The sequence below is a fragment of the Cynocephalus volans genome, chromosome 2, assembly GCF_027409185.1.
Source record: "Cynocephalus volans isolate mCynVol1 chromosome 2, mCynVol1.pri, whole genome shotgun sequence".
Classification (NCBI taxonomy): Eukaryota; Metazoa; Chordata; class Mammalia; order Dermoptera; family Cynocephalidae; genus Cynocephalus; species Cynocephalus volans.
This window is the reverse complement of record NC_084461.1, coordinates 203,651,791-203,675,069: the sequence shown is the minus strand read 5'-3', so window position 1 is coordinate 203,675,069 and position 23,279 is coordinate 203,651,791. Positions and strand designations below refer to the sequence as shown.

Below are 23,279 nucleotides of genomic sequence, written 5' to 3'. Positions count from 1 at the left end.
ATATATCAGAACTCTCAACTGTAAGTGAAAGAAACTAACAAACAGAATCAGAATTTATTGGCTCACAGTATACTGAGGCGGTACATAGAAACGAAAAAACAAACAAAAGGCACCAGGACTCAGTGCCACCAGATCCATTTCTTCATTTCTTTATCTCATGCTCCTCTTTACTCGTTTGGCCTCATTCTCTCCCACTGCAGACAGATCTCCTTTGGTGGGGGCGGGTCATGGGGGGACACATGGAGCCAATCCCAGCTTCACAAGCCCAGAAAAAAACTGACAGCTTGCTCCTATCATGAGTAAAAAACACCTGCTGGCCCTTTGTGTCAAATGTCAATCCTCTGTGCCAATCAGTACTATAAAGTACAAAATTTGTCAGGCCTGATACACATGTTCAACCCTAAGCCACCAGAAAATGGGGAATGAGAAACCTTGCTGAATAAACTAAAAGCAATGATTTGCTACTATCTATAAGTAAATTTACTTTAATTTTATGAATTAAATGCAAGAACCTCAAAAACAAACAAAAAATCCAGTGAATATCCTATCCTTTGTCTAGTATAATTAAGTGTTTAGAGGGTATCCTTAAATATTAAAAAAATCTGCTTAAAGGACACAACCTAAGAATTAGCACTAATCCTACTAAATGTAAAAAATAAGGAAATCTAGGGCCGGCCAATGGCTCACTTGGCCGAGCATGGTGCTAACACCAAGGCCACGGGTTCGGATCCCATTATAGGGATGGCCGGTCAGCTCACCTGGGAGAGGCGTGGTGCTGGCAACACCAAGCCAAGGGTTAAGATCCCCTTACCGGTCATCTTTAAAAAAAATTAAAAAGTAAGGAAATCTAACCCCCTGGCACTGAACCGATAACAGTGCACTTCAAAAAGTTCATGGAAAGGACTGGCTGGTTACTCAGATGGCTAGAGCACGGTGTTATAACACCAAGGTTAAGGGTTTGGATCCCTGTACTAGCTAGCCACCAAAAAAAACCCAACATTCATGGAAGATTCCTATTATCTTTTAATTGTTTTTCCACGAACTTTTTGACATACCCTCGTAATTACGAGAAAGTCTTATCGGGGAAAACAGGAAAAGAGGTGTAAAGGTCAACTTAATGGGCTTATAAGTATGACAGTTTATCCAAAAACAGAGCAATCTCATTTTAAATATTTACTCAATAATGGCACAAATTGAAACTAAAGTACAGCATGAGACTCCTACTGTTGGTGATTAAATAATCACCATAGCAATGGGTAAAACTCATACGGCACTCAGGAAGCTAAATATCTCTATAGAAACATGCTTCCTTCTTCCACAGGTTTTTTAAGTGGAAAGGAATCTGAAATTTCCTAGTATATCTTAGGTTTTAAATTACTTTGTTTCAGGGCTAATCATTTCAAAACAATTGAATGTTAAACAAAAAACAGCAACCCCAAATTCTTTACTGATCACCCAGTTTAACTGACTCAGTTTTCTACCATCCACAGTTTTTATCTTTCCAGTACATCCATTCCCACACAAACTGTTTTGTTCTACATAACTGCACTACGTTCAGATGTGGTCAGAATTCAATTCAAACAACCACCTACATAAATTCAGTCACAAATGGGTACCTGGAATACATAGAAAAGGGCCCACTTTTTACTAACTTATCTTTCAAGCTCAGTCTGAGGCAATAAAGTAATAGTCTTTTTAACAAGTAGCCCATTTATGGTTATTTATGATAAATAATTAAACACAAGGTGTGTTTATTATTCTTTAATACAAAGTTCTGTTGGATTCTGAGGGTCATACTGTTTATGACAAAATTACAAAAACGAAGAGCTGCAAATAGAGTAGGGGAGAAGTCAAGGTCCTTGCTTGCAATAATTTTAATAGAAGAGTGCTGTTTTTGTGTTGGCTAAGTGCTTCACCATTTACTAGTCACAATCTTACAACAACCCTACATGGTAGGTAATATTTATTATTATCCTTATTTTACAAAGAGGAAAACTAAGGTACAGAGAGATAAGAGTGACTTGTCCATATCATAAAACTAGGTAAGAAATAATTTACAGATGCAAGAAATTAAACAGGAATAGCACATATAAGGCCAATTCAAAAACAAAAGGGCCAATATCAAAGCACTCCGTCTCAAAAAGGCAGAAAAGCAGCACAAATCAAGAGAAACTTAAGTTTTTTTTTTTCTCTCAGTGCAATGAAACCAGGTCCAGATCACTGGAGGGGGGACAATCTGTATTCTCAAATTATACAAAATTATCAAAGAGCAACATATTTCTTAAATAAAGAAAAACACTTCTAACTTTTGAGAAGCATATTCTGGAGTAAGTTCATGTTAAACAAATAATTGAAAACTAATTTTTCATTCCTAAATATGGTTGAAAGAATACAATAAATAGCTAAAAGCACTCCTCCATAATACTCTATATTAAAGTATTATCATGCTTAACACTTTGAGAAATAAAAAGTTCTACGGGGCCGGCCCGTGGCTCACTCGGGAGAGTGTGGTGCTGAGAACACCAAGGCCCCGGGTTCGGATCCCATATAGGGATGGCTGGTTGGCTCACTGGGTGAGCATGGTGCTGACAACACCAACTCAAGGGTTAAGATCCCCTTACCAGTCATCGTTAAAAAAAAAAAAAAAAAAAAAAAGTTCTACAATAATCAAAATGGGTCAATCTATCACTGTGGCTTAGCCTTACCTCTGAAAAATATTTTAAGATTAGGTGTTTTCTTATCTCTGAGACAACCTTCAACAACATGAAAAAGGCATACTCCTATTTTCACACAGGGACAACAGTTATCTTTGGTAGTGATTACAGAAGATTAATCTACCACCTAGAAAAACTTATGGCTATAAAACTGGATTTAGAAATGGAGCTGCAATCACTCTAATCCACAAAAGCAATCAGAGGTAGTATTTATTTCACAGTACTGAAGCAAGTCTGCTTTCATACTATTTTTACTCCTAAAATGTGCAATGCCAGTAGGCAAAGGGTTTGTTCCTCAAAATTGAACAAATTCTAGTCTTGCTTTGGTTTCTTCTGGTCTGTTCAAGTTGGAAATAGTAGCTACAGTGTCAGACATGAACATGATACTTGTGCTTACTACTGAGCTAAGTATATTCCCTTAGCTCTAGAAAACTGATATGGCATTGCAGTTCTTGAGTTAACCCTTAGTCACTATAAAGCTATTCTCATCTGGGCCCAGAGAAGGAAATAGCAAAAAAGTGCCCACAACAGTCGCTACCATTCTGAATTCTTAACTTTTTCCCCAACCCCAAGTTTTGTTAGGAAAAAAAAATTTTATTTGCATCCTACTATGAAGTCCTTCCTACCTATGTACATTACTCCCAGGAGGTACAAGCAAGCTCTCATCTTGATTTCCTGGCTGCCTCTCACAGATGTAATCATAACATGAAGCTTTGAAATATGATCCTAGGATAAGTTATTCCCTTCAAAGTGTCTATCATTACTCCTTGGTGAGTCAGCTTCTGGACTACTGCCAATGTGCTTTTTGTTGGGTTTATCATGAAATCATATTTCTATAGAGTTGGAATGGTGGCCAAATCACCATATTTCAAAAAACTCCAAAGTATTTATCAAAGAAAGGACACAGATACATATCCAAGCAAGCCCACTCACGTTTTAGTAAGAGAAGGGATGAATTAATACAAAGGGGGTTATGTAGTATCATATTAAAAGATCCTCCATGTGTAAGTGTCCAAAAATGTCCTATAAAATCTCCTGATAATTTTTGTTGAGGTTTTATGCAAATGAATACATTTAAAATTTTTTATGCCCTTGAGAAGGGAAAAGTCATTTAACTTTTCTTTTTGGGGGGGTATGATTATGTTTATTTTTGTTCTGTTTTGTTTTTTATTTATTGAATCAAAATCGATTATACATACTTTGGGGGTTGAAGATTGAAATATGTTGATAAATCAATATTACTAACATATACATTATCACAAATGGTAATCACTCTTTATGCCCCTTGTCCAATCTCTCCCCTTCCCCCATCTCCCTCTCCCCTCCCCCCTCTAATTATCCTAGATTACTTCTCTCCTTCTGAAAGAATAATGATTACTCTGTTAATCTGTTGCCTAGATGATCTGTCCAATGCTGAGAGGTGTGATCAGGTTCCCCAATATTATCATAGAGCAGATGCTTCTGCTGTCACTCTAGAATGTGCTCTGTGGAGAGAGACATCCTCTTCTTTTCTTTCTCTGCTGGTGACTCTCCTTGTGTGAATGCACTCCAGTGGTTGGCAGACCATCTGCGTGGTGGTTGTGGCATCTAGCCGCTTTTGCGGCAGCCATGGTTATTGTGGTGGCTGTGGTGGGCCACCCACATGAAAGTGAAGTTTTTGGCACGCTCCTTGGCACTAGCAGTGTGCCTGGTTGTGGGGTGTGTCTGGTCCTCTTCTCCATGCCTCTGGTCCCTGCCACTTCAAGGCTGGAGCTGGTGAGCACACGCAGCAAGAGCTGGCAAAAGCCGCTGCTGTGCCCTTCCTATGAAGTTGCTTGGAGGCAGCAGGAGAGAGGAGGGTGTTGGTGGCCCTCAGGCCAGCAGGACCACTAATAGGGTTTCATGGACCCACATAGGAGCGAGGAGCCACAGCAATAAAAAAAAGGAGCCACTCAGAGGCCAGTGAGTCATCGCAAGGGATCAGAGCACAACCTGTCCAATGGGAAGTGTTTGGAGTGAGGGCAATGGGGGAGACAGGCCAACCTGGGGAACACCGGGGCACAGCATGGACAGCTAATCAGCACAGGGCCACTCAGTGGAGACTGGCCAGGAATACAGAACTGCAGGGGGAGCAGTTTGCTGAAAAGACTCAGGCCCAGACCAGAGCTTCTACACAACCCAGGTGTAACCAGAACTCATGAGACCCAGAAGTACCTACAAAGTCAACCATTAAAACCTGAGCTGCACAAAAAGCCTTTCCCAGGGAATCAGCAGCAAAGTAGCAACTTAGGTCAACCACAGGGCTCAAGTACTGGTCCCCACAGGAAGTTTCATCATTTTAGGAGTAAACAAAGGACAACAAATTAGTTCCAGTGCAGAGTTTAAGTAGCAGCAACAGTGAATAATCCAACACAGAGCTGAAAGAAAAGACAGAATACCCACAGACCAGAAACAAAGGTCGATATTAACTAGCAAAGGTCTCACTTCACCAAAGAACACCTATAAAACCGAGAAGGACCAGAAGCCCCCTGGGCCCCCAAGCCAGGGGGAGAGGAGGGCCGGGGGCCTCAGCTATGCCCCCTGACACCCACAACCAGCACAGGAATGACCACCAACCTGCTGCAGGAAGTGACCAGGGCTCCCAAGATGGGGCAGTGGGGCGCCGAGGGTTTCGGCCACAAACCCTCAACATATGCAACCAGCCAAGCAACATCCACTGAACCACTGCTGGAAGCCCCGTGGTCTCCCAAGCCAGGGCAGTGGGGAGCCGAGGGTTTCAGCCACACACCTCTGACATCTGCATTTAGCCCAGCAACAACCAAGCCACCACTGGAAGCCCCCTGGTCTCCCCTGCAGGAATAAGGGGTGTGCCACGGGCCTCAACTACGCCCCTCTCCTTCCTCCTTCTCCCACCCTATTTGCTTCCCCCTTGCCCTCTCCCCTCAACTGCTCTGCAACAACTTAGAATACAAAAACAGATGGAGCCAGGAACCAAACCCTGCTCCTGTAACCAGACACTCCACCGCTGCCACAGAGCCCATTACTCTTTCAAAACGAGAGAAGAAATCTAGGGTTATCAGAGGGGGAAGGGGGAGGGAGAGGGGGATGGGGACAGATTGAACAAGGGGCATAAAGAATAAGTACGATGTGTAACGATATACATGCTAATAATATTGATTTGATCAACATACATTAATGTTGAACTCCAAAAGATATGTATAATCAATTATGATTCCATTTTTTAAAAGTATTTACCAAAATTTTAAGCAGATGGATTCTCCGTTTTATTTATACTAGGACATGTGCTGACACTCTATTATTCTCTGTATAACCACTAAAAATGAAAAGTATATGGTAAACCTCTTACTGCATCTGATGTAACAAATAGATCTAAAAACCGTAATAGAGGGCCACAACTTGGTGTTGTTTAAATCTTGGTACAATGTAAATTTCCCATATGTCATCTGTGATGGTGATTAGAAAGTCTACCTCCAGCACTGGTCCTTGTTCTCAGCCCTGTCCTAAAGTTCCAACTGCCTAACACACTTGTACAGTACTTAAATGTCCAACTGCTTCCATGTTTAAAACCAACACACCACAACTCTTTCCATGTTACTGCCAAAATCAACTCCCCTTGCTACTTATTTTCCTTGGCTCAAAATCTATCACCTTTGAATACTCTTGACTCTTGAATATACCTTCTTTCAACTGTTAACATTGCTTTAGTGGACAGAGGATGTGTAGTTACCACTGTAGTTAACAGTAGCAACAACCACCACTAGCAAATATGGAATGCTTATTACTGGCTAGCTATTGTTATAAGCACTTGCTAAATCCTCACAAGAGCCCTATGAGGTATTATTCTTATCCTATTTTAAAACTGAGAACACTGGGGCACACAGAAGTTAAGGAATTTGCCCAAGACCACAAGAAGTAAGTGGTACAACCATGATTCAAACCCAAGCCTGAGCTCTCATTCATCATACTTACCTGCAATAGTGGAAACAGAATCTAACTTGATCTCTGGGCTTACCAGCCGTGCAACATCACACAAGTCCTGACAGCTACGAAACACAATTTACTCACCTGTAAAGTGTTAGTGACAATATAACCTGCCCTGCCTACTTCACAAGGTAGCAATAAAGATTAAGTGTACAACTGATACAGTTAATTAAAATTCTATTTTTATTATTGGTCCCACAGTTGCTACCTCCATATTCCTATGGTGTTAAATTTGGCAACCCTATCTTGGAATTCTAGACTTGGATCACAAACATTGTAATTTCAGGAGAAGTAAAGAGCCATAAACCTTGTCCATATCAAGCAACCACATACAGAAGAAGACCAACTATTAATCTGCAATCCCTGTTACTGGCAAGATTGGGCATCTCCAGGTAGAAATTTCAATGTGAAATAGCCAGAAACAATGTTAACCTACAAATGAGATATCTGTTTGCCAGATGACCGTAATTGAAGTGTAATATCCCTTGGGCTGGCCAGTTGGCTCAGTTGGTTAGAGTGTGGTGCTGATAACACCAAGATCTAGGGTTCAATTCCTGTACCTGCCAGCCACCCTCCTATCCCCCGCAAAAAAACAGCGTCAAGTTTAAAAAAAAAAAAAACAGAATGAGATCTATAACATAAGAAATAAGCAAACTAAAATAGCTGAAATTAAATCTGAAGGGCTTAAACTAAGATTCCAGACTACACAAAAGAAACACAAACACATGCTACTATTCTCTAAAATGCGAAACCATCTATGGTCTCTGTAGTTCTCTGTCAGGGTCAGAATTGGAACCTCAAAACAATAACTTGCATACACTGTCTGCAATCTGTAAAAAGGTCCCATCTCTTTCTCTTAGACTCACATTGCTGCAAAAAGAAAGTTTCCACGTAGGAACAAAAAAGATAATTTATAATTTATTCAATAGCTAATCAACCTAAGTTTTATGTCTCGTTCACATGAAATTCTGGTTACCGATATTAATACCCCCAGCCAGCTTAGGAGAGGGGAAGGGAGGAGAGGAAAAGGGAACACTGCAGTGCTAGAATTTTTCCCAACCTTTTTTCTTATAGACTTTCAAAACCAATTACATAACTATTCTACTACTTGGAGGAACAAAAGTAAGTCTATGATTACAATTTAAGAGCTACTAAAAACATACAACATAAAATTATGCACTAATGAGTTTTATAAATTTATCCACTAAATATGTACGCATGCCTACTTCCCTAATTTAAAAAAATTCGAATGATTTGCAGTTTACACTACAAGATTATTTAGATAAACAGATTACTCTCTTCCAGAGAGGGCTTTTTTTAGGGGTGAAATTTACAAAGCAATTTACAAAGCTGTTTGAAAATTACCAGCTTTTTTAGGTTCTACAATCAAGTTACAAAAGCTCAAGGCACCATATTTTTTAAACCATAAAAAAAGTACACATGGGCACACTCGTGGGTGTTTAAGTATGTGTGCCTGAATACTTTTTATGGCAGCTTTATTTGTAACTACCAAAAACTGGAAACAACCCAAATGAGCTGGGGAATGAATAAACTGCGGTATATCCATACAATGGAATGCTACTCAGCAATAAAAAGTAATTACTGAGGGCCGAGCCCGTGGCGCACTCGGTAGAGTGCTGCGCTGGGAGCGCGGCGACGCTCCCGCCGCGGGTTCGGATCCTATATAGAAATGACCAGTGCGCTCACTGGCTGAGTGCCGGTCACGAAAAAAAAAAAACGACAAGAAAAAAAAAAAAAAAGTAATTACTGATATTCAAAACATAGATGAATCTCAAAATGTATTACGTTAAATAAGACACCAGTCTCAAAAGGCTATATACTGCATGATCCCATTTATATGGAATTCTGAAAATGATAAAACAATCAAGACAAAACAGATCAGTGGCTGCCACAGACTGGAGGTGAGGGAATGGACTGACTATATACAAAGTGCCATGAGGGGGCTGGCCAGTTGGCTCGGTTGGTTAGAGGATGGTGTAGTCACACCAAGGTCAAGGGTTCAGATCCCTGTACAGGCCAGCCACAAAAAAAAACCACAAAAAATAGGGCCATGAGGAAATTTTTTGACTTAATGAAACTATTGTATATCGTGATCATAGTGATGGTTGCACAACTGTATGTGTTTCCATACTCAAAAAGGGTGAGTTTTACTGTATGTAAATAATACCTTAGTAAAATAAATTTTTTTAACCACACATGTGATACAATGTTAATTATTGCTCTGATAACAAGACCAGATGCTTAAAGAACACTAAACCTCATCTAATCTGTCTCTAAGTTTGAAATTTCCCTTCCATTAACACATTGCCTAGAGATCTAAACAATATTTGTAAATTAGTCACAAATTCCCTTAAGAATAAAAAATGTATTTTAAAAAATAAAACTACCTAATGTTTACATGCTAGTAGTTTTAGAAGAAACTAAGCTTCGTCAAGGAGAAAATAAAGCCCAAGTGATAAATATCATCATCAGTCTTTTCCAGAATCATAACAGCAAAACCAAATGAGGCTTTTCTAAATTTTGAGTTCAAAACCCAAAATTTTTAGTTCAAAAAATCTCCAAGACATTATTATAAGATCTTACCATTTGCCTAAAAATCTTTAAGTGCTTTCACTTAACAAGGCACTATAACAAAATCGTTAAGAGGTCAGGCTCAAGAACTCCACCAACCTGGGCAAGTTATTTAACCTCATTTTGCCTCTATTTTCCTCATCAGTAAAACTGGGATAATTGTACCTACCTCTGGGAATAATTCTAGACAATCAAATTAGTTGATACATGTAAATCACTTGTAGTGCCTTACATAAGTAAGCCTAAGTATTAAGCTAATATAAGGAATGATATTAATAATCACCAGCTGTGTGGCTTTAAATCATTTCACCTTTGTATATACCACAATTCTGCTCTGTGAGTGGCCTAAATGCGATGGCCTAAATAAAGACCTTTCAGTAATACTATTCTATGTTCCTATGATTTTATCTGAATTGCACCTAGTCGCTTAGCAAAAAGAGGTTAAATATTATCCCTGTCCTATAGAAAAATCAGAGGCCCAAATAACTTGAATGACTTGTCCAAAGAAATAGTAATGTGAAGGCAGAGTCAAAACAAGGATCTGACATTCAGAGATTCCTTAAAACTCTATTCTGTTCAAAATTTTTACCCCTCCATCGACTCTTTCCTCCTGATAAAGATGCAGGTATGACTTACCAAAAATCCTCCAATGTAATCATTTTAAAAATTCATTAAGCTATACATGTGTTTTATGCACTCTTCTGTATGTTTGTTTTATATCATAATAAAAAAGGTAAAATATGTTTTATCACTAACTGTATTCATGTTTTGAACGGAAGTAGCAGAAAAATGATAACAAAAGCTAAAGGAAGACAAATGCAACTGATTACGTTCTTTAAAATTCTGTAACGGGGCAAGTTTTTAACTTAGGTACAATACGCATACAAAAGTGCACACATCATTAGTATACAACTCAGTGATTCTCATAAACTGAACACATCCATGAAATCATGATCCAAATCAAGATATAGGACAGCTGGACAGTTAGCTCAGTTGGTTAGAGCACAGTGTTACACCATACCAACCAGACACACACACACACACACACACACTAAAGAACATTACCAGCACCCCTACAATCTCCCTTGTCCTCACCACCAAAGGCAACCACCATTCTGACTTCCATTCCCATCTATTAGTTTTGTCTGGTTTTTGAACTTTATAGAAATGGAGTCACATGTTTTCTTATGCATGGGTTCTTTCAATGTATGCTTTATTTTTCTTCTTGCAAACAAAATGCATTTAGGCAAGACAGAGAGTAAGAAACATTCTGTCAATACTATCCAAAATTCAAATCACAAATCATTCTCAAAGCAAATTATTCCTCAAGCAATAAAATATTTAAGATATTAATTTATTTAAAGGCAAGTGTAGCTGGTAATTCCTCCCTCTCCAATGAGATTTCTAAGAAATTTTCAGTTACCTTTAGTTGGAGAAAATAAAGAGACCCAAAATGTCTCAAAATTATATTTTTTCATCAGTGAAATTTGAATAACTTTTTTAAAAAGGCAAGACAGAAGGAGAAATGGGTAGAGAAGTCATGAAAAAATTTCAGACCACAATTCTCTTAAGGCTAGCTACACTCTTTAATTTTGCCCTTATATAAAAGAGTTGTCAATCAACTACAGTTAACATTGAACATCAAAAAAAGTAAAAACTAGAATATATTCTTCCAACAGCACTTGATAGCACTGCAACAGAACTTTTAAATAAATGCTTCTATTTTATCCTATGATCTCCTCTGACTGTTAAATCTAAATTACTATTCCATTTTAAAAGAGTCTCTGAGGGTACTTTAAGAAGTTCGTGAAAAAACAGAATTAAAAAATAATATGAATCCTTCCACGAACTTTTAAAAGTACACTCCTATAATGAGGACTGTCCAACATGGCAGTCACTAGCAACATGTAACTATTTACATTAATTAAAATTAAATAAAATTGAAAAATTTATTCCCTTGGTTGCACTGGCCAAATTTCAAGTGGTCAATATATACTGGAGAGAGCAGATACCAAACATTTCCATCATCACAGGAAGTTCTATTGAGCAGCACTGGTTCTACGTATATATGCTATCTCATCTCCTACTTACTCCTCAGCCCCTTACAGCCTACCCTGCCAAAACTAATTTAAGAAAATGATGACCAATGACTAGTATGGATCACCAAATCCAATTATTTCCTTAGCTCTCTTCTTCCTTGATCTCAAACTCAGCTAATTATCACATTTGGAAATCCGCTCTTCTCCTTGGCCTCCCCTATACTTTATTAACCTAATTTTAAGTCTTTTTTAATTCTATCTTCTCCGACCTCCCCAAATGTGGTCCTCAATCTATTCTTCTAGGTTCAAAATCTCATCCACAGTAGGCCTATCTTTCTTCCTACCTCAATGTCTCTTAACTCCAAGCTCCTGCAGGACATTTTTACTTGGACACCCCTGGCCTCAATATATGAAGGGTTTCATTTTACTGCTTTTCCAAAACCAGCTCCTCCTCCAATTCCCACATTTCTGTACTACCATTGTCCTCCTAGGCCCAAAAGCCATCAACTTTAAACCACTATCCCTCACTCACCATTTAACTAGTCACAAATGTTTCTGAATTTCCTTTGAAGTATCAATTAACAGTCTTGCACCTTAATCCAAACACTTGATTTACCACTTTGCCACCACCATAATTCAGGTCCTTGTTACCACAGGTTCCTCACGGCTTTCCAATCTTTGCCTGTTCCCACTTACGCACACTGCCACCAGATACATTTTCCCTAACATTGCCTTTCATCCCAAAAGCCTAAGGGGACTCAGTACAGACAGTAAAAGAAAATTCCAACACTTTAATGATTTGATTCCAACAATTTGTAACAAACACACTTTACAAACTTATCTTTGACTCCTCCATCTTCTATTCTGTGGTAGCAAAACTAAAACTATTCCCTAAACACAACTCTGTGTGTCTTGCCTATATAAACTTGGGACTCCTAGTCTCTACTCTACAATTTTAATATATTAGTTGCTTTATATTATGAAGCTATCCATCTCAGTATCTCTTATGTAGCATCCATTTTGAACAGAGCTAAGTAAACAGACCAGGAAAAAAAGTTAGAAATAAATACACTGATTTAGTTTTAATAGAAAACCATCAGTATTTATTGTATGCAATTCTACTCCCCAAGAATTTATTCTGTAGAATTATTTCATAGAAATAATCCCACAATTGTTCAGAAATGTAAATGCAAGAATGACCATCACAGACAGCACTTTTGTGATAAAAAAAAAAAAACACTGACTAGATAATTATAGTGAGTTTGTAAAAAGTTTAAAAAAAAAAAAACTACAGTCTTTTTTCCTGATTAGGAGAAACACAGTCCTTAAAAATTAGATAAATCTATATTTTGTGATAGAGTAATATATCTGTAATACACTATTATTATTGGGAGAAAAAAGCAAATTGTAGAACAATATATACAGTTTGATCCTATTTGAAGAAAATGTTTATGTTTATATATTCATTGAAAACAACTATCAATAGGGGACTAAGATTGGGTTCTATTCATACAACTGAATACTACACAGCTATTAAAAGAAATAAATATACATGTACCAACATAAATAAATCTCAAGTTTTTCAAACTGCAGAATATATGTACTAAGGTACCATACAGTACATACTTGAAACACAATAATACATGTTAAATATCTACAGATATTTGTAGGAAGAATATAAGAGCATGGGCTACAAAGATAAATATCAACTTCTGCATAAGGAAACAGGATCTAGGAGGAGGGCAAAAGGTACTCCAACTGTATCTATATGTTAATTGTTAAAAACAAATATAAATACACCTTTGAAGCAAATCTGACAAGATGCCAACATCTATTAAATCTACTAAATCAACATCTATTAAATTAGATACATGGTGTTTGTTAAATTATTCTCCATATTTTTCTACATTTTTGAAATATTTAAATCTTACTTTAAAAAAAAAAAGCCAGGGTTGTGAAATTTGGGGACAGAGGAAAATATTCTTTGTAGACTTCTACACAGGATTTTTTTTTTTTTTTGACAAATCTGTTATTTTACTACAAACTTTCTGACCCAAAAAAAAAAAAATCACTGGCCAGTTACCTCACGTAGAGCATGGTGCTGATAACACCAAGGTCATGGGTTCAGATCCCCACACCGGCCAGCCGCCAAAAAAAAGAGACAAAAAAGCCCCCAAATTTATACTAGTACCTACCTTTACCTCGACTGCTCTTCAACTTTAACCTTATTCTTCAACAGAATAAAGACAGATAATTACAAACATCTTAATCCAGAAATCTAACTTTTTTGAATATGTCATCCATTCACACAAGCATTTAAAGCACTATAAACGTGCAGTAAACTAACAGCAAAAGCTGTCAAGCTCTAATCAATTAAACCCTAAAGGATATATTACACAGATCTTCCTAAAATATCACCAGATGAGTACATAAATTTATAGTGGCTCAACTCCCAGCTGTATACTAAAACCAAAACTCCATTGAGCCTATACTGTCAAAATAAAAAATCATTTGTCTAAATTTCTTCCAATTCATATTGCATATACAAAATCCACATCATATCTGAGTTGCTATAACCCCACTTGATATTTAAAACACATACACCCACACAAGGATACAGAACTTGCTCAAGACATGATAGGTCAAGGAGAACTGGGAGTTCTGGCTGAGTCCTGTGTTTACAGAGCTCATAGAAACTAACTTTTTTTTTTTTTTAGATGGTATTTAAGAGAAAAATTAGTTGGAAGTCCTCTTGAGTTTGTGATCAAAGCCCAGACTGTCTTCAGTCACAGTGAAGTTTACAATGAGAAAGCTCAAATCGGCTTGCCTGCCCCATTTCTCCCATTCCACTTCATACAGGTGTCACTACACTTAGGAACTGGAGCCAGTTAACTACCCACTTTCTCACTGGTGACTGTGACTTAAACCTTCATAACACATCCAATGAAAAAAACTAAAATAGTAGTTTTTCCTAGTTATAAAAGTAATGTATGCTCATTATAGAAAACTAGGAAACTATTTTAAAAAATCAGAAAAGTCACATTATCCCTCCAGAAAGAAACTAATCACTATTAGTACTTCCATTCATGTCCTTCCAGGGTCTCTTCTGTATATGAAAGTTTGTTAATTCACCTACCAAACAGGATTTTAACTATCATAGAACAAGTGGGAAATAGAACGCTAGTTCTTTGGAAGACTAATTTTCTTCATTGTTTTCTGAGTAAGCCAAAAACCACGTGTGCAGGGAACTGGAGAGAATGAGACAGGTGAGAGGAATCATACTTGCTCTTTTTCATTTACCCTAGGGCGAATGAAGTGGAGTCCATGCTGAGAATTCTTATATATGCAAAGACCAATCAATGAATATGTTTCCTTTTTAAATAGCAACATACTATTTAAATAATACAAACATATACACACATATACAATCTTGCCAGTAGAACGGACCCACACAAAAGAACGAATTACATCAAGACTATTTGGGGGGGAGGGTCACCTTGGAAACATCTTAAAAGAATGTAGAGGGATATCCGAAAGTTTAATCTAAAATTAGTGACCTCTCCCACAAAAATATTATCTGTGCACATCAGATGAAGGAACAATCTAACTACAGAAAGTGTTGGTTTTACATTGTGTAACTTATTTACATGTGTAAATAAATATGTAAGAGTTTAAACAGTTAGCCCATAAATACTGATAGCTTACTCTGTACCAGGCAGTGTATTAAGTGCTAGAGAGTGAGGTAGAGAACAGCTACCAGTCCCTACTTCTGCAGAGTTTTCAGTCTATCTCTTTAAATATGATGTCAACTATGAGGCATGTGGCCTCAAGTCAGATCCCTGATTAAATGATGGTCTCAAATCCTTGTGATGATCTAAGAAGATGTATGTGATAGTACCTTATAAATCATGCTACCTAAGGTAGAAAGACCTATCTGGCCTTTTGTCCAAAGCACTGTATATAGCAATGATCTTCAAATAAATTATTTCATTTCTTTTAACTGACAAAAAATAATCACTCCTAAATTGCTTAATATAATCTCTTTTCACAGTCTCTAAGATTTTAATATTATCTTTCTCTGACAATGATCCATATGAAATAACTGTAATTAAGTTCCCCATGATAGAGGGAGAAAGAGAGATTCATTTTTTTCTTGTACAAAAAGTACCACTTCCTGACTTCATAACTTGGGGGGGAGGGGGAGCTACGGCTGCAAGTCAAAAGCAACTTATTCAAACTAAAGAAAAAAACTATCTTTTAATCTAAGATTCATCAAGGAAAGTTTCAGCCCAAGAAAGCATTTCTAAAATGTTATAGGCTCACACTCTTCCAAATGGAGTTTGAGTGACAGGTTAATTGTGGTATTTTGCAAGCAAAGTGAAGCAAGTAGCAATTATTCATCCCTTCACTCAGTCTCTAAGACCTAAGCTCTTAAAAAATAGGAATACATTATAATCAATCTGTTTTACATAAAGCGCAGATTTTTAAAAATATACTCTACACAATATCAATTCCTCATATCTAAGCACATGAATTAGATTGTTTCCTACCCTATGATTTGTCCTTCTCAAATTCAGCCACCTCAACAATGACAAAAAGTATCAAATTGATGCTTTAGGTTTATATTTGCCCTTATTGCAGATATAACTCTCAAGAGCATGGGACACTTTAAAGACTATAATAATCGAACTAAACTGGACCATCTGCAAAACCAGTGAAATGCCCCAAAATAATCATTCATAAAAGCCCAATACTAAATCTTCTCAAGGAATACCCAAAAAGCTTTAGTGGGCTAAAGAAGGAAGATATTTGAACTTTATTCTTAACTGTTTGTTTATACTTTACAAAGCACACAATAAGGATTAAGGATTAATGCCCAAAATGTTTTTAATGATGGGGTAAGCAATGAAAAAGTTTGAAGACCAATGGTCTAAAAGTACTCCCTTGTTCACTGAATTTTCATTTTTACTTGCCTCCTTCACAGAGTTAAGCTGTAGAGGTAATCCCTCATGCCGAAAAAAGAACAAAAAGAAAACTACTCCAAACTATTTTAAATTCCCAGCAACAAACTAAATAAAGATGGTAAATCACTAGCAAGACTATATGGATATGTATGCTGATATACTGTTGACGGGAGTTTAAAAATAGGCACCTTGAATATATCCAAATTGAAAGCACACAAAGGTTCTGACCTGATAAGCCCACTTTTAAGGACTTAACCTAAGGAAATGACAGCACTGTTTTAAGATAAAAATTAGCAATGTCCATTAACAACAGGGAATTGCAGTAAACTATGATGCACCCATATTACAGAACACTAAATACCCATCAAGGGAATATCAGTTTCACATGGAAAGTTGTTCTTTTTTAAGCATTTCAATAGATAATGTAGATGAAAAAAATTAAAGCACCAAACATTACATCCAGGTGGGATTATAGGTCATCTCTACTTCTCCTTATTCTCCTGGGTTGTCTCATCTGTTGATTCTGGGTTTCTTGAGGGTTTTTTAATATTGAACATGTACTGTAGCTTTCATAATCAGAAACAATTTTATTTTGAAATTAAAAATTAGATTAAGTTAGAACTCATTATTGTCCTGTATCACTTCCAAAACTCCTTATAAACACTCTGCTTTCCCATGTGGTTTGTGTAATCAGTCTACACACTTAACAATTACATATTTGGTTTACCTGATAGAAAAATTATAGTCATGGATCAAAGAAATAAGAACAACCTTTTCAAGGCTAACCATCTTTCATGTCTTTATATCAATTATTTTCAGTTATGTTAGGATTTATCAAAATACTTATAATTTCCTTACATTTTGCCAGATTATCAATCTATGAATGATTTAGAGAATAAATGTCTATTTCTCTTCTGCAACTAAATTACAAAAGCATTAACTACCAAAGAAATCAGATTTAGACCCCAGAGAAATGAAATCAAAAAGCTTGCTACCATCTCTCATAAGAGAATCATTCTACACATCATGTGAAGACTCGGGCAAAAACAGATCCATGCTTAGACATATCCAAGATGATATGGAGCATCATATCATCAGCACCAAGACAATACCTGCGTGGTTACCAAGTACTCCATCTTAAGGGGAAAGAGGGCTTAAGAATATTAGCATAAGTTTATGTAATAACTTGTTCATTAAATCAACAACTTAACAGAGCTGAGGTATTTCCCCATTAGTAGAATAGCTTTAATGTAACCCAACTTCACAATTTTCTTCTGGTTTTTCAATTGTTTTATGCCTTACTATCTTACATTCTACCTGCACTGCACATCCCCAAACAATTGTTTTCAAAGTTTTACCACAACCTGTAAGAAAAAATAATTTTACATTGCAACCCAATACACATACATAAAATATTGTTTTAAAGTTTCCCAAATAAATACTTACTTTTTTTTTTTTTTTTTAAAGATGACCCGTAAGGGGATCTTAACCCTTGTCTTGGTGTTGTCAGCACCACTCTCTCCCAAGTGAGCTAACCGGCCATCCCTATACAGGAATCCGAACCCGTGGCCTTGGTGTTATCAGCACCACACTCTCCCAAGTGAGCCACAGGCCAGCCATCCAAATGAATACTTACTTTTAACATACACAGTGTACTGATACATTCTTTTTAATGCTTTTTAAAATAACCACATTCATTTCATTACCTTATGACATTGCCACCTGCCATTTAGAAAACACAGCCCTAAAACTTTACACAGAACGCACTAAACTCCTTGCCCCACCAACTTCCACCACCACTCCAACATAAAAAAATGGGTGAAATCTAGTAAGTCCATTCCAAGTGCAGACCTTGGTTTAAACGTCAGGCATCCCAGATCCCTCTGAAGTTCCTGCAACAGAGACTATTCCTATTGGCAGACAGGATGCAAGTGCTAAAAGGTTTCTCCAGGCAGAAAACAGAAGCAGAAACCTTTTCTGTTGCCTTATCAGTGACATTAGTAAATTGTGCACTTGACAACATGTACCAGGTTTACCACCGCTCCTTAAGACAACTCCTCCAATAAAATAAAATAGAAGTCTAATACCATCCCCTTATATTTTTAGATTGCTTTTCACATACGCTCTTCCATTTAAACCTCCCTGACAGCCTGTGAGATAAGTAGAGAGGGTACTCTTCCTCCTAATGAGGGAATTGGAGCTCAGAGGGGTCATGTGGCTTGCCAGAAACAACACAGCTAATGAGCACAACACAAGTTTGAACTCAAGACTTACTGACTGATCCACTCTCCTGCTATAAGAATTTTCATTCTGAATATCTGATATGTGTACAAATATGAACTTAAATGGTATATACAAAAATGAAGATGAAAGCATGATTCCAGTACAGGTATCATAAAACTGAGATTTAAAATAGCAATAATACATTAATAATTTTGGCAGCTTCTGAAATTACTGGGGACTGGCCAGTAGCTCAGTTGGTTAGAGCGCAGCCTTGTAACACCAAGGTCACAGGTTCAGATCCCCATACTGGCCAGCCGCCAAAAAAAAAAAAAAAAAAGCAAAATTACTGGGACTCCTAGGTCAATCCAATAAGGATTTGATCTCATACTGTGTCTTAAATCAATGTTTCCCTAATTATAAAATTACATGTTAATTCACCACAGAAAATTACAGAATTGGGTGGTCTGAAAGAAACTAGCCACATAAATTGCACAAACTTCCCCCAAACCATTCTTAGTCTTGTGGCTTCACACTAAATTATGAAGTTCCCTATATGAAATCCAATTTGATTGCAACACTATGTGAATTACAACAGCAAAAGCATGTCGTTTCTGCATAACACTTGCAACATGCACTCAATTTCAGCACTTTTAAATATCTAAAATCCACAAGCTTAAAGCAGAACCCAAGACAGAACATTGTTTCTTTTAAATGAAAAAGATTCGTCTACCTATATGAGATGAATACAAAATAACACAATCAAAAATTATTAAAGATCTGTAAAATCAGGCTGGAGAAAATACTTGAGGTCAATGAGTATAGGCCCTTAACTGTGTAGAAGAAGCTGAAGCCCAAAGAAGTTAAGTGACATTCCCAACAGCATTAATAACACAAATGGAGTCAGAATCAAAGTCTGTCTACAAATCCAAAGCTTCCCATTACCCCATACTACCTCTGCATTTAAAATGTGCTTTTAAAAAAAGGCACTAACATTTAAAAAATTTAAGACACATTAAGTCTCAAAAACTAGGGGACAGGATAGTGCTCACTGACAGTCTTTAGAAAACAGAATCTCCTGAAGGAAGCTCAAAAGTTCCAAACGACAAGGACTAAAAAGCAGTTCTCTAATCCAATGCAAGATATCAAGTAGTTTTTAATAACTAAAGCTGCTATCAACCACCATAACTGTTCTTTTTCCCCTATCAATACTATTCATTTACTCAAAAAATATCTGAGGGCATAGAATATGATGAGAACTGTGCTTAGGTACTGGGGATACCAGGGAACAAAACAGACATAGCCTTTGGCTCTTCTAGTGGACAGCTGGGTGCATGTCTCTAAAAATACTACACTATGATTTGACAGGATATTTACCAAACTCCTTCACTATCCTACACAACTATAACACTTTCTTCCAAACTTATAACAACCCTCACCATGCCCCCTCTGAAACATGAATAACTTCCTTTAGTACTTCAGCATTCCACTTTACCACAAAAGGTGTTAACCAGGACAACAGCAAATTTTTAAACTGACTTTACCACTCCTCACAGCCTAGGGCAAATTTCAAGAACTTTTCACAATGCACAGTAAATCTTCCTGGTTCACAACCCTGCTAACACATCCATCCTACCTTCCACTTTACTAGAAACCTGATTCCGATGGTTTAAGAGTAACCATGACGTTGGGAAACATCTTTGGTAGACCCCTTTGTGAGCCAGAGGCAGACTTACTGCCTCTCCTTCCCTGCTTCTTTCCTCTGGATTCTTCAGTGTATCTCTGGATATACCTCCAGTTAAGCAGCATCTAATTTTATCAAGTGTGTTCCTAATAACTTGTGCACAAATAACTTTTCACAACTAACCTGTTTCCCCTACATATATCCATTATATTCATATTTTAAAAGATGGTTAATTTGCAGTATTAAGTTTCTCATGCTTCCCCTTCTTCCTTTAAAGATATATAAACAATTAAGAGCATGGTACTGATAACACGAAGGCCATGATCCCTGTACCGGCCAGCTGCCAAAAAAAAATTTTTTTTAATTAAAAGCACTCTCAGAAGTCACAGTTAGGGCCGACCCAGTGGCGCACTTGGGAGAGTGCGGCGCTGGGAGCGCGGTGACGCTCCCACTGCGGGTTTGGATCCTATATAGGAATGGCTGGTGCGCTCACTGGCTGAGTACCAGTCACGAAAAAGACAAAAAAAAAAAAAAAAAAAAAGAAGTCACAGTTAGCAGGAAATCTTTGGGATACCCAACCTATATCAGAGGTTCACATACCTGGCTGACCAGAATCATTCAGGGAGCTTTGTAAGGATGGAGGCTCCATCCTCGGAAATATTAATTCACCAGGTCCTGCAAGGGGCCCAGGAATCAGCATTTTAGACAATTCATAATACTGTCGCTAACGCCCGGCCTCAAACTAGGTAACCACTGAATTAAAGAACTTTGCCTACAAGCTTAAAAACTCGGGTTCTCCTAAGGCTTGCCATTAACTACAAATGGGGCTGCACCACTGCGCTGGTCACGTGAACTGCTCTGGGTCACCTGAAATAAGGGAGGTAATTAGAGCTGGAAGAGGCCTTCATAGGCAGCCAATCTAAAATTCTAGAACTCTCCAAATTTAGTTTAATATCACATACTGTACTGGGTTTACTCAAAATAGTGTCATTTTGTAAGCTCTTCTACCCACCTAAGGCATAGACCCTAGGAGGGAAGACTTTCTGCATGCCACCAACACACTCCGTATTAGGTCTCCTAGCAAAAACAACACAGATTGTGCCTCTTGCCCTGCTGAAACAGTCCTGAATCTGAAAAGGGAAGGTCCCCGTGGCCTCTACATAGACCAATCACAAACATTTTACATAAAAAATCATCTGTAATTCAACCCAGGCCTCTGATGGCATCACCATTCACATTATAAGAAACTAAGGTGAACCTCAACTAGAAGCGTATGTGCACTTTTTTCTGTTTTTGTGAAAAAAGATGTCCGATAACAAAGTGGATATCAAGATATTAGAACAGTCAGAATTTAGGCCTCAGGAGAAGACACCTGAACATCAACACCTAACAGTAGTCCAATGTGCAAAACTCACAAGTGATATTATCAGATTCCAGGAGTCTATTAAAGTGGCCATAAAAATCGACCCCATAATTGTGATGTAAGTTTTCCAGCCCAAAGTACAGCCAACAATATCTTATGCACAAGCAATACCTCAAGCACAATTCCTACCCGAGAAATAACACCGTAATCTTTTGCGGAGCTGTTTGACCAGTGTTCCCTGAGCTCCCTCAACCGCCCCCGAATCATCCTTCCCACCCAAGTACTCTTAGGTCAGGAGGATGCCCCCCTGCACAGTCAGGCGGCCACTCCTCCTTCCCACAAGGCCTGGGCCCGCACCGCTCGCCCCGGGGCTCCCAAGGTCCGCGAACTCCAGCCTCCCGCCACGGTGGACTCCCACACACCCGGCTGAGGGTGCACACCCACCTCCCGGGGGTCTGCGGGCATTTCTCCAGGCGCTCCGGGGCTAGTGCCCCACACCTCTAGCCACACGGTCCTGTCCCCGTCAGGTCCGGGAAAGCCGCCCGGGCCCAGGACCCCTCCTCCCCCGCGCTCAGGGTCCGGGCCGAGCCGGGCCGCTGCACTCCCACTCCCCGCGCCTCTCCCTGGCGGCGACAGCGGCCGCCCGGGACGCCTCTCCCAGGTCCCCGCACGCTGTCCCCAGCCCCCCGCGGACCGCCGCCTCCTCCGAGGGTGACAGCCGCCGCGCTGGGGCCGAGGCCGGCTCCTCCTCCAGCTCCTCCTCACCCCCCGAGGAGACGCAGGGAGGGACTGGGCTCCTTACCAGGCGGAGGGACATGGCGAGGCCCGCCACGACACGGCCTCCTCCGCCACCCCACTAGGCTCCCAGCCTGGGCGTGCGGGGGGCAGCCCCTGGGCCGCTGGAACGTCTCGTCCGGGGGCTCCTCCGCCGCCGCTGCCGCCGCCTTCTCACAACCACAACAACATGGCGGCAGCGGCCACACAGAGCGCGCTCCCGACGCCGGGCCGTGAGCGGGAGCGCACGCGCACGCTCCGACGCTCAGCTGGCGGTCGGGGAAAAGGAGACAGGCCCGCGCGGGTTGAATGGGGGCGGGGCCCGGGCCGCTTGCCACGCCCCAGGGGGTGAGCTGGGGTGCAGACAAGCCGAATGCCCGCGGCCGGGGCGAAGCTGGAGGAGAAATCCAGCCCAGGAAGAAGGGCTACACAGATGGGAAGTAGAGAAAGAGCGATGATAAATAAAGAAAAAAATCAAAGACGGTCCTACAGATTTTTAGGAGTCATCTTTTCCTAGCTCTGTAACCTTGGGCAAGATATCAGGTCATTCTATTTACCAGAAAAGTAGGGCAGTAGTGGTATCTCACCTGCAGTTGTGGCGAGGATAAAACTAATTTATATAAAGCATGTAAATATAGTGCGCTGGAGGTTATACTCAGAATACAACTTCAAACTGCTTCAACCTCAGCTCCTAATCAAAAGCTCAGAGAGAAGGGAGTTTCCAAACAACTTTTTTTTTTTTTTTTTGGTGGCCAGCTGATACGGGGATCCGAACCGTCTTGGTGTTAGAGGGCTGCACTCAACCCAACCGAGCTAACCTGCCAGCCCCGAGTTTCCAAACAAAAAAGAAGAAAAAATTGTTACCTGTCCACACTAGCCTGCAGAAGAATTCCACAGACCAGGACTGCATTTCCTAAGTCCAAAACAGATTCACCTCCTCTGAGTTGC

At 39.1% G+C, this 23,279-nt stretch overlaps 1 protein-coding gene across 13 annotated transcripts in view; it reads right to left on the bottom strand.

Moving 5' to 3' along the window:
• MTMR3 (myotubularin related protein 3) overlaps nucleotides 1–22,581 on the bottom strand; it is a 122,730-nt gene extending 100,149 nt beyond the window's left edge. For 6 of the 13 annotated variants that reach the window (XM_063088067.1, XM_063088071.1, XM_063088068.1 and 3 more), the window contains exon 1: nucleotides 22,360–22,581. The gene's annotated coding sequence lies outside the window, so the exon portion shown is untranslated. Of the gene's footprint in view, nucleotides 1–22,001; nucleotides 22,182–22,359 lie in introns of those variants that run through there. The other 7 variants (XM_063088064.1, XM_063088065.1, XM_063088063.1 and 4 more) reach the window with 2 other exon arrangements.
• Between the last annotated feature and the right edge of the window lie 698 nt (nucleotides 22,582–23,279).